General features: G+C 49.2%; 2 long non-coding RNA genes across 2 annotated transcripts; one reads left to right on the top strand and one right to left on the bottom strand.

Moving 5' to 3' along the window:
* Positions 1 to 6,922: 6,922 nt before the first annotated feature.
* On the bottom strand, positions 6,923 to 16,141 carry LOC311432383. Its single transcript, XR_014690031.1, has 4 exons — positions 16,028 to 16,141; positions 15,755 to 15,911; positions 7,857 to 7,927; positions 6,923 to 7,672 (listed from the first exon to the last, which is right to left on the bottom strand). It is a non-coding gene; the product is annotated as an uncharacterized lncRNA (long non-coding RNA).
* On the top strand, positions 8,228 to 9,034 carry LOC311432384. Its single transcript, XR_014690032.1, has 2 exons — positions 8,228 to 8,546; positions 8,662 to 9,034. It is a non-coding gene; the product is annotated as an uncharacterized lncRNA (long non-coding RNA).
* Positions 16,142 to 16,339: the final 198 nt, after the last annotated feature.

Here is a 16,339-nt window from a genome sequence, read left to right as displayed (position 1 = left end):
TGTTGTGTTTGGTTAATGTTAAGGTAGGATGTTGCTTTTGTAAAAATGTGTAATTAAGCTCTGGAATTGACGGGTAATGAATGCATTAAGCTGAACCATCCAAAATACATTTAAAATATAGTAAAGCTTTCTCTTCTAATGTCTCGATGTTCTTAGGGTTTCTTATATTTAACTGAAGAGGTAAGTACTGGTGTACCAGTGGCTGCACGTTCAAAATACTGATCATATACATAAAGAAAAAGGTTGTTGGTTATCTTCCAGGCAGTATTAGATACCCCTGTGACAGTCAAGGTGGAATTTCTGAATATCCTACTGTATGCAGCATAACCTAATAAAGTTACTGCAACAAGCATCGTAAAAGGTGCTGAACAGAGAATGATGCATATGATGAAAAGACCTGGAAGCTAGAGCATTGAATTACTGCCTGGTAATAAGCTTGGCTTCTCCAGACACTCTGATTCAGTGTGATGACCACTTTCTTAAATGTTCTGCGGAGAATACCGTCAGCTGGTGGTGCTATTTTTATTAGAGTGCTGTCAAATAAGACAAGAATCACTGGCGTAAGCACACCCAAAGATCTGTCCTGTTCTAGCATCACAATGAAGACAGCTTTGTGTCAGAGGCCAGGGCATAACAAAAAGAATCCAAAATATTAATAAAAATCCAAGATTAACTAAATTTCCAGGACATGCTCTTCCTAACGTTGTTGAGATAAAAATTTATTAAAGTAACTTAGTGATATTTTGTTTGCATGGCTGAGTTCATCTCGTTACTTATTGAACCCTGCCAGATTAGATTTTAGTTCTAAAAAACCTGATTTTCAGAGAAGTAATTTATTGATAAGGCTCAATAGTAAAACATTCACAACCAGCACAAGAAAGTCCCTGTTGCACCTGATTGTAAAGTGCCACTGGAGAACGTGGATTTGTAGGCAGTTAGCTTGGAAATGGGTCCAAACAGGAGAAACGTTGGCATCATCTGGTTTCACCTGGACTAAAACTGTGCTGGCATTTCTTTCCAAACCTTATCTTTGTAAGGCTTCTGTTTTAAGAAATATAAATAACCCCCCCTGGAATCAGTATGTGGGCAGGCATATTCAGGAGTGCCTCTCTTGTGAACATTCATTTCAACAGGAGCCGCCAGAAGCATAGGGCTAATGGGCAGCTCCTCGATGCGTTTTCCCCATAAATGTCAGCAGAATGAAACGGGTTAGGGTTTCTTTGTTCATCACGTCACTTTTCTAGCCCTTTGCTTTTAACAAGACTGCATCGACCAAACTGGTATGAGGTATGGAGTGTGTTCAGGGTATTTCTCCCTGTCATCTCTGCATAACTCTGAGTTTGGTACGCCATTCATGCCTGGGACTTCCCCTTCACCAGTGTCAGGTTTATTCAAAAATTAACTGGAAAAAGAGGAGGTAGCTGTAGAAAATACGAAAAGCCCTATTCACCTTTCAATAGAGCAGTAAAGAGAAGTAACTACAGGGATTTTGCTAGTCCAAATGCCAGCTGATAGCCTTAGTGTGCACTGTTTTCTGCTCTAGATATTGGATGAGGATTTACATGGGTAGTTTCTTGGGGCTCATCAAAGCATCTGTCATTTTATTGGGTTCTTTTACATGGTCCAGTTCAGCCTCAGCCCAATTCTGCTATTTCTGAGCACGGCAGGTAAGTTTCAAGGCTTCATCTAGGAAATTTTGTAGGTAACACAAGTGGGACGTGTCCAGGGGTGAGCAAAGGTGACTGGAGAGAGGTGGTGGTGGGGTGGGTGAGCTTGGAAGAGGACACGGGTGTGTGCAGTAGTGCTTTGTGATACGGGAGAAGAAAACTGGTGGGGACCTCAGGCTTTTGGGAAGGCAACAAATGTGAGGGGCATGGCCAGGGAAGGTGCCCAGGGCACAGACAGCGCTGGAAAGAGCTGACAAGGTGGAGGGGAGGCTGGCTGGCATCCCTGTGGGCAGGTGGGTGAGAGATGATGAGCTGGAGCAGGGGAGAGCCTGTGGCTGCCATAGGAGCCCCTGCGAGGAGGTGGCAAAGCCCTGGGCTGCCAACATCTGCAATCCAGTTAAGTGCTGCAGTACCTCCTCAGATAATTAATTCCTCCTTGCTGCCCTACAACAATGAATCTTTGTCTTCACCAGAGCTTTCTCTCTGGCCACTGGGACCAGGCAGCAAGCTAGCATTTACTACTTCTGTCTCCAAGCTCCCTTCTCTCCACTTTTATTTGCACCTGCCAAGACTGCCACACAATAATGAGCATTAATGAGATAAGAAGGCCTGCAGCACCAGCTAAAATTCAGAAATATTTCAGTAAAATATTTGTTCAATAGAAATAGAAGATCTAGAAACATTTGCTACGTAGTTTAAGAACATGGCACTGTACAGAAAATTATACTTTTGATATCTACATAATCTGTGGTAGTAATTAGCAGAGAGGTGGAAGTGGTGGCAGTGAAGGCTAGGCCCATGGTGCGCATATATTTCATGTTTTGCATTAGCAGATCTATTCCTGTGCTTCTGAATTCCCCTCATTCATGTGTAAATCACTAGAGCTGTATGTGGAGCAAGGTGGGACCATCACTTCCCAGCTTTGTGATGTTTTAATACCTGCCTGATATCCAGCTGCCTTTCTGCTTTGCCTTCGTTTAAAGGCAAAATTTGCGTTCGCTCAAAGCTGAAATGTAAAAGCGAGGCTGAAGAGCTCAGTGGATGCAAATCCCACACGCAGAGAGCCCCCTCTGACAAGGAGATTACTGCCTGCAGCTACCTGGGGTTCATCTCCCCCCAGTTGGTGCCTGCCAGGAGGGAGATGGGACTCAGGGAGCTGGGCACCGAGCTGCTGTATTTGACCACACTAGGGCCACTTGTGTATAGAAGGGCTACACTTTGTATAGGGAAAAAAAATAATAATAATAATTCAGGTGTGACATGCAGGCAGAATCACCATAACGTTGCATAAACTTATGTTTTTTTATTAAAAAAAAAAAAAAAATCTGACAGATTTCAGCGGTAATTAGGGGACAGCCACTCTTAACCACACGGCAGCGTTTGCCTGTTGCGGGCTGACTACAGTTTTATTTTTTCTAAGGGGATTTAAACCCAGTATGGAGTTAGATGCTAAAAGGTTAGTGAGGAGCTGCATTTATTTCTCTCCCTGGCAATATCCGGAAAGAGATGAACATGCAGCCAGGTGAATGAATCTGAACTCGGATCGAGTCACATCTTTAATTAATAGGCAGATGATTACAAAACCATTTCCAGCAGCTCCAGGAGCACAAGCCAGCTCCTAGCTGGGGCCGTGCGTCCCCTCACCCCTGAGACCCCAGTCCCCTGAAGTCAGCCCTATAGGTATGGATGCCTATAGGATTGGCAGGGGAGAAGATGAAGGTGGAAGAGGAATTTTGGGGATTTTATGCCCCCTTTCATATGGGAAAGGGAGGGCTGTGGAGCAGGAGGGTACAGCGTGGTGCCATCAGCATGGAGCTCCGTAGTCCTGTGCCATTGCTTTATTTACCCTGATGCCCTTTCACAAGGCAGAGATGAAGCCCACGCAAAAAGACTAGCTGGAGGGGGGGGGAAAGTGCAAATGAACCTCCTGTGTTATTACAGACCGGCCCCAGAAGGAGAATAAATGGTGATAAGAGGAAAAATAGCTGCGACGGAATTATTAAATAAGGGGCAACTTCGAAAGTGGCTCCAGTCTGGCTTCCAGTTTTGTTCCTGTAATTTGATTGCGGGTTTCAATGGGGCTGCTTAGACACCAGCCGCTCGATCTGGCAGCAGGTGAGCAGCGCGGAGGCACGCGCCCTGCGTGCCATCATGTGCGCAGGGCACGGCTGCACCCACGCTTTCGGGGCTAACAGGGCGCCGTGTCCTGCCAAGACGAGGGATTTCATCCCTCCTGCTTGGGAATGTGTCACAGGCAGGTGTCGAGACCCCAAAGATGGGGAGAAGTGAGGCGCAGGGTGTAGCACGAAGGCAGACGAAGGCAGCAAGAGTGATGTGAGTTACTCCCAACTTGCTCCAGAGCGCAGTGGCACCTCAACCCTCCATTGCGGCGTGCCGCCACTGCATGTCACTGTTAGGACAGAGCCACAGAGGAGGGATTCGGGGAAGCTGGTGCAGCTCTGGTGGGGACAGACCCCGCTGCCCCCGAGGGAAGGGCCACGGCTGCAGCAAGGTGATCCCCAACACAGGAGGGGAGGACAAAAAAAAAAAGTGCTCCCCAAAGTGGTTGTGCCCAAAGTGACAGAAACAAAGAGTCTGAGTTATATGCTTAATTAAGAATATTCATTTTTTATTTTTTATTTTATTTTATTTTATTTTTTAACTGGGGTCGAGGGAGCCCCACCGGCGTGACAGGGTACCCATGGTGCAGGCAAGGGTGGCCTCCCCTGTCCCCTTGCCTAGCTCGGGCTGGGTGGCTGTCCCCTGCGTCCCTCCTCTGGCTAGAGAGTGGGAGCACGGCAGCAGACAGCACGAGGGAGGAAGTGTCTGCCAAAAAAACAGCGTGTTACAGAAGCAGGGCGTGATTCGTGGTTCAAGGGGAAAGCTGAAAACGCGCCGTGTCCTGAGTATTAATCGTCGGGGACTCTGCTGTAAATAAATGAGAGACTCTCGCTCGCTGTCTCCTCACTCCCACATGCTGCCAGACATCTGACTCCCTCCAGAACAGGGATTTTTGCCGAGGAGGAAGCACTGCAGTGCCCAGGGAGAATCACAGTGGTGGTATTTCAAAGGAATTTGCTGTGCCAGTCCCACGGGAGATGCCCAGGGCACCCCATCCATCCTGCGCGCCAAGTCGCACCCTCTCTGCTGCATCAGGTCTCGTCAGGAGGGGGATGCCTTGGGGGTGCCCGTCCCACCTGAGGAATAGGGACAGCCGGTGGAGATCCCAAGAGCAGGGGAGGGCAGTTTTGTGGGGTGTAGCTGGCTGGGAAGCTCCTACAAATGTTTCCCCGGTGCCCATCCCCGTGGTTAGGCCATGCCGATGGCAGCTCGGCAGGTCCGCCCGGTGCTCATGCAGGGGCAGCCTGTCTCAACAGGATATTAAAAAGCAGAGATTATGAAAGCAGGGCTCGGCACAAGGCGAGGCAGTGCCGGCATTTATCTTCTCCCTGCCGCTCACACTCAGCAAACATCTGCAGTGCCAGCGCATGTCCCCCTCCTCCTGCTGCCATCGGTCCCTCCTGGTGGCTCCGCGATCACAGTGGGGACCAGGGGCAGCTCGGAGGGACAGGCAAAGACCAGGCTCACCGTGCCCTGGGGCTGTGGGGTTGCTCTCTGTTGTGGCTGCCAGACCCGATAATTGCTTGTTCCTGTTTTCCCCCCAGCCCACAGTCACTTTTTCTCCTTCCTCCTCCCTCCTGGTTTTGCAGTCTCTGGATGGAGGGATATTTTTAGGGCTCTCAATTACTTTTCAGATCTATTCTAAATTTATCTCCCAATAATCCGAAGTCTTCGAATCGCGGCAGTGGGATTCACGTCTGCAGAAGCAGCAGCTGAAAGCATGGCACGGTGGCTCAGGCCTCGCCTCCCCACTGCAATCCCTCCTGCTCCTCACCCACCACCTCTCTGCGACGCATCCCCCAGACAGGGAAAGGGGCTCATCCCCACCCCAGACAAACCACCATGGGTACAAAACGGGGAGACGGGCTGATGGGTGGGTTTGCAAATGCAATGCATTTCGCCCTGAAGCTTGTTGTACCTGCAAAGCTTCCAGGGGGAAATAATTTATGTCTATTTCTGAAAGTTAATGGAGAAATGCGGTGTTCTTGAAGATGCTCACGCTGCAAACCCCAGGCAAAATAGGAAGGGGACCCAGGATCCCTGCTGCACAACTCCTGTAGGGTGCCCATATGCAGAGCCAGAAAATATCAAAACTTCCCAATACACCTCCAGAGCCTGCAGCCCTTTGATCTGCTTCCATCTCCTCCCTGCAGCGCATGAAGAACAAACCTTTTCTCCCCACTGTTTCACACCTCCCCCAGCCAACCGGCCCAAACCCCTCAATAACTGCCCTTTTGGGGAACCAGATGCCAAAAATTTTGTCCTGTGACCGCAGACCAAGGAAACTTGAGTCTGTCGGCATGAGGCTGCGCCCCATCACCCCGAGCCATGGGGCTGCCAGGGCAGGATCCTATTAATTTTGTTTCCTCCCCTGCCCTTCCTACCTGCCGGAGCCCAGGTGAATCAAAGGGGCGATGCTCTGGGTGGGGGAACGGAAGGAGAAAAGGTGGGAAGGGGTTAATGCTCTTTCCGTCTTAAAGCACTGAGGCTGCCTGCCAGTTTTAGGAAAAGCTGCAAGTCATGCTGCCAGGACTGAGGAGGAGGAGGAGGCTTCAAGTCTCTGGGATGCTCTAAGGAAAGTGCCGCAGTGCAAACCCAGCCCCGCTGGCGCGGCAGGCGGGGAGGTGGCAGGGGAGATACGAGCGCAGGGGGATCTGCAAAAACACTGCTGTCCCCTCCCTGTTTCCCTTCTCACCCTTGTGTGCCCCCCACCCTTCACCTTCACGTGTCCCCATCCTTCACTGCCCTGGGTGCCACCCACTCAAGAAACAAAAAATTTGGGGCCCTGGGGTCTGATCGTGCTGTGAGCCCGGGGTGGTGAGAGGATCTCCCTGGGGCACAGCTCCATCCTTAATTCCCTGCTCCTGGGTGCTGTGAGGCAGAGCCGTGAGGGCTGGAGGCAGCCGGGGCTGTGCCCCCCCAGTGCCCCATCCCCACAGGGGTCCTGCTCCAGGGGAGAAATCCCCCTCGTCACTGGGTCCTCTTTGATTTTGTTGCTTGGCAGCACAGACACCGTGCAATTAAAGGCGAGTAAAAGCACCAAAGTAATTTCCTCTCTTACATTTTTACATTTAGAGCGCATTACAGCCAGCGAGACCCAGGCTTTTGAGGGAAGCTTTGGTCAATTAAGATTAGCTGTCATTTTGCATTTATTACCATCATTTACGAATCCTCCACGTTGCCAACAGGCAGGAGAAGAATATGGTGCATAGAATAAATAGATAATTGGCGGGGGAGCTCGTCAGGGCCTTGATTTCTATCCCCCATCATCTCTGGCTCAGCTCTGCCCTGTGAGTCAGTGGAGGGCCCTGTAAAACCATCACCATTTCAGCCCTGCTATTAATCCCTACGCATGTATCCTGTTGGCACACAGGCTGAGACTGAAGCAGTGCCCTGTGTAGTGTGTGTGTGTGTGGGATGTGGGCTCAGGGAGCAGCACAGCATCCCCCTGGCACAGCCCCAGCTTGCAAGCACCTGGGGTTGGGTGCCCCACGCTGGATATGGGCTGCCCAAAAAGTGACCAAATTGAGGCAAAACGTGGAGATTATTTGAAATGAATGTAGTTAAGAGGACGGTCCCAAAGGTCTTGCACACTTGGGAGAGCTTCAAAATGCCCCTGTCTTTCTACCCCTTCAGTCCCTGCCGTGGCTGTGCAATTGCATAATAACAGGATGACCTTGAGAGGGAAAAACAAGACTCAAGGATGCTGGGCTGGGTGAGGAGAGCTTGTGTAACACGGTATTTCTGGCAGGCCGACACTCCGAAAATGTGTGTTCCTAATCAAAGGTAGCTTAAAAAGGAATACTCCTCTCTGCTGCCACAGCACTATTCCAAAGGCACGTGCTGTTGTTGAGAGACGGGGGTCCTATCACTGCCGCCTGGATCTGAGTGAAGACAAAAGAGCTCATTACTCCTGAGAGGCAAACAAAAAGCAGCACAAATCAAATTTATCGGGGGCAGGGAGAGGGGTGTGAGGAGGATTAGTGGGTCCCCATTGTCCAGGGTGTCTCTTATCTGGCAGGGGAGCCACAGAGCAAACAAGGCCCTGGCACGTGAGGAGCTCCTTACCTGAGCGAGGGGCTCCGTGGTCGCATACCAGTACTCACTAAGCCCTTTTGAGAGGTTAATAATTACAGAACCTAATGAAAGCAAACGAAAACAAATGCCATTTGATCCTGTACCAAAGGGGAAGGTTAGGGCCGCTCTTTGTGCTCCCAGACAATGGGCTTTGCAAAGCGCGCAGGGGCAGAGCCATTTTGTGGGGGTGAAGATGCAAAGAGCCACTATCAGCAACCTTATCTGGAGAGCCACCACAGGATTTGGGCATGGCTCCTCACCGCCTGTTTGAGAAGGGCTGCCACAGCCAGCCCAAGCACAGCCTCATCAATGAAATGCTAACGAAGGGGCAGGAGTTAAAGGGGGCCCAGCCAGGAGGCCGCATGCCAAAGGTCACTCGGTATGGGCCCTGTGCATCCTTTTTCCTTGTGAGGGAGAAAAGCACAGTTTTTGTCCAACAAGGTCTGAAGGTGGTGGGACATCCCCTTGAGGTCCTCCTTGCATTCAGGACTGGCCAAAAACAGGCTCAATATTTGGAAAAGCTGGACCCCCTCTACTCATAAGTACTGCATCCCTCCCCTGGTCTGCCCAACACCTAATTTATCGACTGGACTTTTATGAGGCTTTCTTCAAAAGTACGTGTGGTCACCACATTTCCCACCATTTCACCACTTTTAATTGTAAGGTGCACACATCTCAAAGGTAACCACAACCTCCCCTTCCAACAGCAACAAACAGTGCCGTTTACTCCAAAGGGTTTGGTTTCTCCTCACCGTTAGGGACTTGCGTAATTATCTTTCCATGCCCTTCATTTCAGACACTGGTCCAGCACTGAAGTCTTTCAAGCAGCTGGCAACAGGACAAACTAAACTTGGAGTTACACCGACTCATCTCCAAATCCCTTTTTGCAGTATCACCTCACTGGGGTCAGGAGAGGCCAAGCAGTGACATGGAGAAGGACTGTCGTCCTTGCTCTGAATTGTGTTCATCACCAATGAGAAGCTCCCACACCCTTTCCTTGAAAAAGGAGATCCTGCAAAGTACAGACTATGAAAGAAAAACCTGCCCTTTGTTAGAGTTGATGATTATATTTTATAATGTATAAATATTAAATGGGTATTGCCTTTGCATGTTTCCCTCCCAGTAACACATCCTGTTTGTTCTTCCCACCCTCCCAGGAGGCACTCAATGACATTAGGAAGCTCAGTGGGCAGGGATTTCCCTGTCCTCTCAGCCAGGCCTCAGGACAGACTGACCCTCATTTTCTTCCCAAATCACCTGGATGACCTCTGGAAACCCTTCACTTGTGGTGCTGGGACAAGTTCAAACCAAACCAATGTGTTTTTCATGATGGAGATGCTGATGGTGACTACAATACATGTATTTCTCTGTGCTTAGAGAAGGTAGTGAGGGACTGGTATGGATACAGTGGATCTCTGGTAGAATTGCAGCACTTACTCTGTTGAGTAGGGGATGAATTTTCTAATAATTTGCAAATAAATTGGATAATTTGCCTGTGTTAGAAGTACTTTGAAAAATACATCCTTTGACAAATTTAGCAGCAGTCTTCAGGCTTCTTTCTTCCCACAAATGCACCAGAAGAAATGTGTAGACTTTTCTCCAGCCTTCCCTTACAGACAAAGTGTTTCTCACAGGCGGTATTTATGGGCTTTCAGAGGTCTGTGGGTGTGTTCCTCCCCCCCCCTGTTGAGAACTAAAGCTTTGTCAGCTTTTGGCAGGGGACAGGCGATAACTGCTGTCCCAGAGATTGCCCCATTTCATGAGGGACCAAGCTCCCTCCTGGGATGACTGGGGGCATAAGCTGGCACAACTCATGGATCCCTGAGAGGAGAGGAAGGTGGAAGTATGCGTCTGCCCCAAAAAGCAGGTATTTGATGGAGTAGGAACGACCTCATTGCAACTGGAAATACTGGGAGCTGACACATGTTTCAGAACAGCACAAGGGCTGCAAAAGGAGCAGGACAATGGGGGTGTGGAGGCACCTGCATGGGGAATGTGTGTGCAGTGGTAGCGGGGAGGGATGTGGGTGGGAAGAGGACACAGGGACATGTGAGGCGGCACAACCTGGAGGGGCAGCAGGCAGGTCTGTGGGGTGGGATGAGTTACCTGCTCCAGGAGCTCAGGTTCTCTGCATCTCTGCAAGAAAGCCAAGGCTTACAAATGAGCATGGTCACGAAAGACCAGAGACCTAAGTACAACTGGTATTCTCCATATCTCGGTCATTCGTTTCTTTCATACTGTAGTATTCCCTTTGCATGTCACAGTTGCTGTACAAATCTGACATTTTCAACATACTAACACATATGCACTAATACTAAATGCATCTGCCATTACAATCTGAAGCGAGGCAAAGATAGAATAAAACATTAGTAACGATTGGAAAGTCACTATTAGGGCATTCCCAAACCCCCAAGTCTATCCGGTGTTGTTAATATAAGAAAATAAAATAAAAAGGGATTAACTAGATGATCCTGTTTTTTGGAAAACAGGATCATCTACCGTCAGACTAAAATATTGGTCAAAATATCATAGTTACAGGACTGCTTCAGTGTCACTAAGGGGCAGAGTTAAGGTTTGTCTAACAGTACCAAATACACAACTCCTTACTCCAAATAATTGTGTTTTCTTCTTAACAGGTATTTCCATGAATCCAGGGTTTACAGCATTTTGTTTTGGCATAATCAAAGCATGCCAATGACATACTTTTCCTTAAATTACTGATGTGGATATTATATGTGGATATGAACCACCTGGAGGCTGTCTAGATTTGAAAGGGAACACTGTATGTTACATGGTCCTGTGAGAGATGAGCAGTGCTTGGTGGGGTAAATCAGTCTTGTGGGGAAAGCAGTGGGGAGCCAGACACTACCCCATGGCCAGCCCCACTGCTCAGGGCTCCTCAACCACTGCTGCCCATGCAGAGTCAACACACCCAACCATGCCATCCCACCTCATTTCCTTTAAGCAAGGAAGCAGCACAGCTGCTTTTTGGTGGCGTTTCCCCTTCTGTCTTGGTGTAGCAGGCTCTGAGGGTGCATCAGGCAGGGAGGTGGGCATTACACGGCCGAGAAACACCCCCATGTACCTGCTCGGTGTACATCATGGCTGACCTCCCGAGGAGGCAAAGTGCTGACCACAGTTCTTCTCTTCCTCCTCCTCTGCTTGCTCTCCAGCAGTAATGCACATGTGCTTTGTCCATAAATATATTATTTTGTGTTCCTGCCAGCCCAGACTAATAGGGCTAATGTTTCCTGAGGAGCAGCCCAAAGCTACATTAGCCGCAGATGTTTGATTGATTTAAAACAAAGAGCCCGACCGCCAAACTGCTCCATATGGTTTCTCTTCCTGTCACTTTGCCTGCAGGGTTATCTCTGAAATGCAATTAAGGTGCTTAAAAGTACATTTTCAGGAAGATGCAGAATTGATGAGGGTAGGTTTGCCGATGGGTGCATCCAAATTGTTAGAGCAAGAGCGAAGAAAGTCGTGCCCTACCCTTAGCAGCTGCACACATGTTTTTTCCACTCACATGAAGATCCTAAATTGGAGGGCAGGCCCCAAAATGCCCCCACTGTAAAGACCTTGCCATAGAGCTACTTCACCAGTACTTGTGCCTCCTGATATTCTGCTCATTTATTATTGAAGCCAAACATTTCTCTAATTAGATATTTGCTTGGGAACTTAAGTGCTGCAGAGATTATATCCAGCCCCACCTCTCCTCCGCTCCCGTCGCATGGGCACTGAAGACAAAACCCATCCTGCTGTACCTCCAGCGAAGGCCCAGATCTGCCTGTCCCTTGCTGTGAGGAGGGTGCTGGTCCAGTCTGAGCACCAGGAGACCTCCAGACAGGCTCTGCAGACCTAGGGCAAGCACTGAAACCACTGCACAAAGGGCTGAGATCCCTTCTCCATGTTGGCCTTCATGAGGGCAACCAAGGGAAATGGTGGCCAACCCTCCATCTTCTCCTTACTTCAGCTATTGTGAGCAAGTGGCAGCCCTCTACACTGCATCCTTGAAGATCTTAAATACTTCGGTTTCTGAAAACAGATTTGTTTTAATCCTGTTCCATGGAAATTCCCCAAATAGGTGCCTGACATCTGGAATCTTTATGCACTTCTTGGTGCCTAAGCAAAAGAGAGTTGGACAAGCCACCTGCAGTGACCCAAGGGACTGACAGGACCTCAGAAACTTTCGTCCCTCTCTGGACTACTCATTAAAAAAGAAACCATGGATTTGAGCAGGGAATCCTAAACCTTTCTGCAAAGGTTTAGGATTCCATGAGCAAATCCATGGTTTCTTCCTAAACCATCAAGCAGAATTAATTTCATATTATAGAAAACAAAAATAATTACATCGCAACAGGTCTGAAGATTCATGGCAGCAGTACATGTTGGAAATACACAGCAGCTCCCATACAAGCACGGGATAATTATCTAGTGCTCAACTGTCTTCCAACTAGACCTCTGTTAACCTTGTCCTTGCCTCTTTCAGAATTAAAATCCAAAGGTAATTCATCATAGAAATTCTTGGTAACTTCAAGTATAATTGCTAAGTAATTTTCAGGCACGTGTAATTAACGTGCCCGATTAATCTCATCATGAGTCTCAAAGCCAGGTTGTTTAATGGGCCTCGGATCTAAATAAACTCTCATATTTATATGTATATGTATGCGTACATGTGAGCCTGTTTGTACGGGAGAGAAGGATAGCGGCCCTCAGAAATGCATCTTCCTCTGTAGCCTGATTTATTCCCTGATGAGGCATTCGCAGAAATATTACCCTGGTTGTTGCATAGTCCCTGAATTCACATGCACGATCAACACTATCCAGGTCTCCACAACCATTTAAAGTGAAGTATTTCATAGAAAACTGATTGTACAAACAACACCATATTGCTCCGTGTTTATTTTCTTTCAAGGGCTGCCAGAGCAGCTCTTCAGCTACAAACAAGACAAGCTTGCTTGCATTTTTTTGCCCATGCTGCAAAATCAACCTGAGATCTGAAAGCTCAGCTCTTTTTCCCCTTTTTGGCTTTCACCCCCTAGCAGGGATGGGAATCATGGTTTAGAGGAGCCTACCCAGTCTTCACTGCCTGGCCTGGGAGACCAGTTCCCTCTTAGGGTGGATGGAGAGCACTTTGCTGGGGTGAGCTCCCAGGGACCTCAGCAGCACCGCCTGGAAAGTTCATCAGCGACAGCTCTGTTATGCACAGAGATGAGGCACCTAAGGCCTTTGGTACTTGGGGAAGGTGTTAGAATAATATGATGAGTAGCTGGAGTCATCTCGTGCAACAAATTTCTGCCCAGCAACTTGCCATAATCTGAAGATTTTGCCTCTGAACTGAAGACACCCACAGGAACCCAACTGCGCCACTTGGAAACCTTTAAGCAAGACAAGCATGGCTGGCCCAGGGTCCTTAGAGCTGAACAGGTCCTTCAGGCCTTGACTGCATTTTACAGAAATCACTCAGAAAAGCCTGTTGAAACATTGAGTGAGATTTGCTGTATGAAATTTGAGAGAAATATCTAAAGACTTCCATAAAGAGAAAGATTTTTTTTTTTTTTTTTTTTTTTTCTGCATTCTGCAGCTTCACATTTCCAAACAGGCTTGAATCTGCAATTTCATGGTGTCTTTCCTTTCTTCTGAGAAATGATCTTTAAAGAGAAGTGCCAGGAACGTTGCCAGCCAGGCTAACGCAACGGGAGGCACCACGTGCCGTACACCTCCCCGACCCCTGCAGACAGCTCTGTCCCTCCCCTTCTCACCCCTGCAGACGCTGAGCTTGAAGTGGTGCCTGTCCTTGAATTTTGCCGTGCCCGGTCTCTGGGACAGCCCCACTGCTTGCTCTGCAGAGGGATGCAGCCTGGTCTTGCCCTACCTCTCTGCCTCCAGAAAAATATTGCAGAAAGCCCTGTGAAAAAGTCTCCTTTCCCCCAGAGAGGAGTGGGTACAGGCCTAGGACGAGATGGCTTTGAGCAGCAGGAAATGTTGACATGGAGGGAGGCTTGTTAATAGGAAACGGCGTGGCACTGAGCCAGTGCCAGCTCCAGACCCTCCTCTGATTCTTCTCTAAGCTACAGCAAATTCAGCTGGTTCTCGGAGCTGCGCTTTATCTCCCCTTTGGGAGGTTTCTGGGTCAGCTGTATTAAAATGCATTTATTCTTAAGGGGGTCAGTAATCTGCCACAGTAGTGATGTACGAGTGAATGGGGAGAATACATAAATTTCTAGCAATACAGGAAGAAGAATCCCAGAGTTTTGCTATCTGTAGAAATGGAGCATGGGCTCTGTCATTTTGTGTCACGACAGCCAAATTAAACAAATGGAATCTGACAGGAGGAAAAGAAACAAAGGACTTCTATCCAATTACTTCCAGAAGCATATTAAATTACGGGGGCACTCGCTTTTGTGTTAGCAAATAAGTATTTAAATGGACCTAAAGTCCTTCATATTCTGCAAGTTGGGTTTATCTGCATCGGAGATGCCGAGGATGCTCAATCCTGAAAGGGAAGCAGAGGACAGGCTTGACACAGGCTGATGGCTGACACACGTGGGTGGCATCTCACACCTGAGGCATCTCGCTCTGTGTGCCCTGACTGAGCCCGGAGGTGCAGGGAGGAGATGGCTGGTTATGGTTGGGCACCTTTGGGTGCCAGCAGGATGCGCAGCCTGATAACCAGCTGGGAGGAAGCACCAGGAAGGAGCCACAGCTGCTGCACTGGGTGGCTGTAAAATGCTGTGATGGGGGGGCTGTGCATACATGGAGCAGGAGGTACCTCCCAGATAAGTGCAACACATGGGGTACAAGATAGACAGCTCCGTGGAAGAAGAGCTTGACCCTACCACCCTTGCTATGTGCCCTGACCTCCCTGGTGGGAGGCTCCAGACACTCCAAGACAAGCACAGAGCAGGGTCAGTCACAGGGTGGATTGGAGGAGGCAAATCAGCCATGGCCAGACTGCAAGGACCAAGCATCCTCTGTGCTGCCTCCATCATCAGAAAACAAGCAGCAGACACAGAGCAGGACTTTGGTTAAAGCAGGCTGCTCAGGGGTGTGAGCAAACCAAAGAGCTGGCAGCACCAAACACTGCACTTCTGGAGACGGGTCAGCTCCAGGTAAGCCCCAGAGAATATTTCCTGTGGAAAAAATGCCCAACAGGGTTATGAGATGTTTGCAGAAAGTACAACAAGGGACAAGAGAAAGTCAAATTTAAGCTGTGGGAATCCTAAGAAAAGGCTAGCGGGGACTTGCAGCTTCTTTATGAGGACAGCAAGATCACAGCAGCCTGTCTGAGAGGCGGACTGTGCAAAGGCACCTCTCAGGAGGAATATGGCAAGGAAAGACAAATCCTTGCAAGCTCTGGCGTATCTGACATGCGATGCTGAGGCGCGTGGTCAGAGCAGCCTGCAGCAGAGCTGAGATGCGTCATCACAAAGCGGGAGTGTGAGTCAAAGGCGCTGTCCCTTGGGTACGCACAAGGAAGAGGAAGGTGAAATTGTCAGGAAACATCAAGGCACTCATGACAGAGAGAAAACAGACGCTAAAAAGCAGCTGTGAGCAGTGATGGGTGAGGACCACGTGCTTCCCCTGAAGCCAGGTGGCCACCCACCACCACCACCCAGGAGATCGGCCTGCGTAACCCATCGCCACATCCAGCAGGAGGTTGCCCCAGCTGTGGGACCTAAAAGTCAGTGCCTGGCACCTGGGTGCTCTGTGCTGGGACAGGGGTGCCACGGGGCTATCTTACAGGTGGTCCAGGTGTGCTGGTGGGTCCCGGACAAAGGGAAAGCTTTGCTAGCCATCAAGGTTTGCATACTCACATAACATCCACAGTCCCAAGCAGCACACTTGGCCATATTTGGGGCTGATTTATAAATGTTCTGCCATGTTACCTCTGCCTGCACAAGACCAGGAGTGTCCCTGATGAAGAAAGAACTGCTGAGAGCTCCTTTGGATTATGGGCTGGTCCAGTCAGGTCCTTGAATCATTGAAGGCCAAAGCAGGGAGGGAGAAAAGAGAGAAGGCCAAATTCCTTTGTCGCATACCCTGCTGTAAGTCCAGAGTAATCACATTAAATGTAATGAGTCTCCACACTTCCTTCCCTGCTCCCAAGTGGGAGCAATCATTTGCTGCGGGCCAATTCCTGCCATAAAAGATGCTCCTACCTCCTGAGCTGGCAAAAGTCTCCTGGCCGGGGGATTGAGGGGAGAAGAAAGCTGCAGCTCTTGCCTGCCTCTGCCTCTGCCTCATCCTCATCCTCCTCTGGAGGACCAAGAGCTGCTCAGTGTGCTTCCAAGGGTGCTGATCTGCGGCCTGATCTGCGCCGCCTGTGATTGTAATCAGAGTTAATTGAATCTTGGTGTGCGGGTTGCTGAGCAACTGGAGGCGTTTATCCTGAGGGACCATAATCACGTAGCCTCGAGGGAAGTTGAGAGGGCAGCCACCTAACCCTGGCAGTGCCCACAAGTCGCTGGAAA

Source organism: Aythya ferina (assembly GCF_964211825.1).
Source record: "Aythya ferina genome assembly, chromosome: 2".
Lineage (NCBI taxonomy): Eukaryota > Metazoa > Chordata > Aves > Anseriformes > Anatidae > Aythya > Aythya ferina.
The sequence above is the reverse complement of the archived record's forward strand: the minus strand, read 5'-3'. Positions and strand labels throughout refer to the sequence as shown.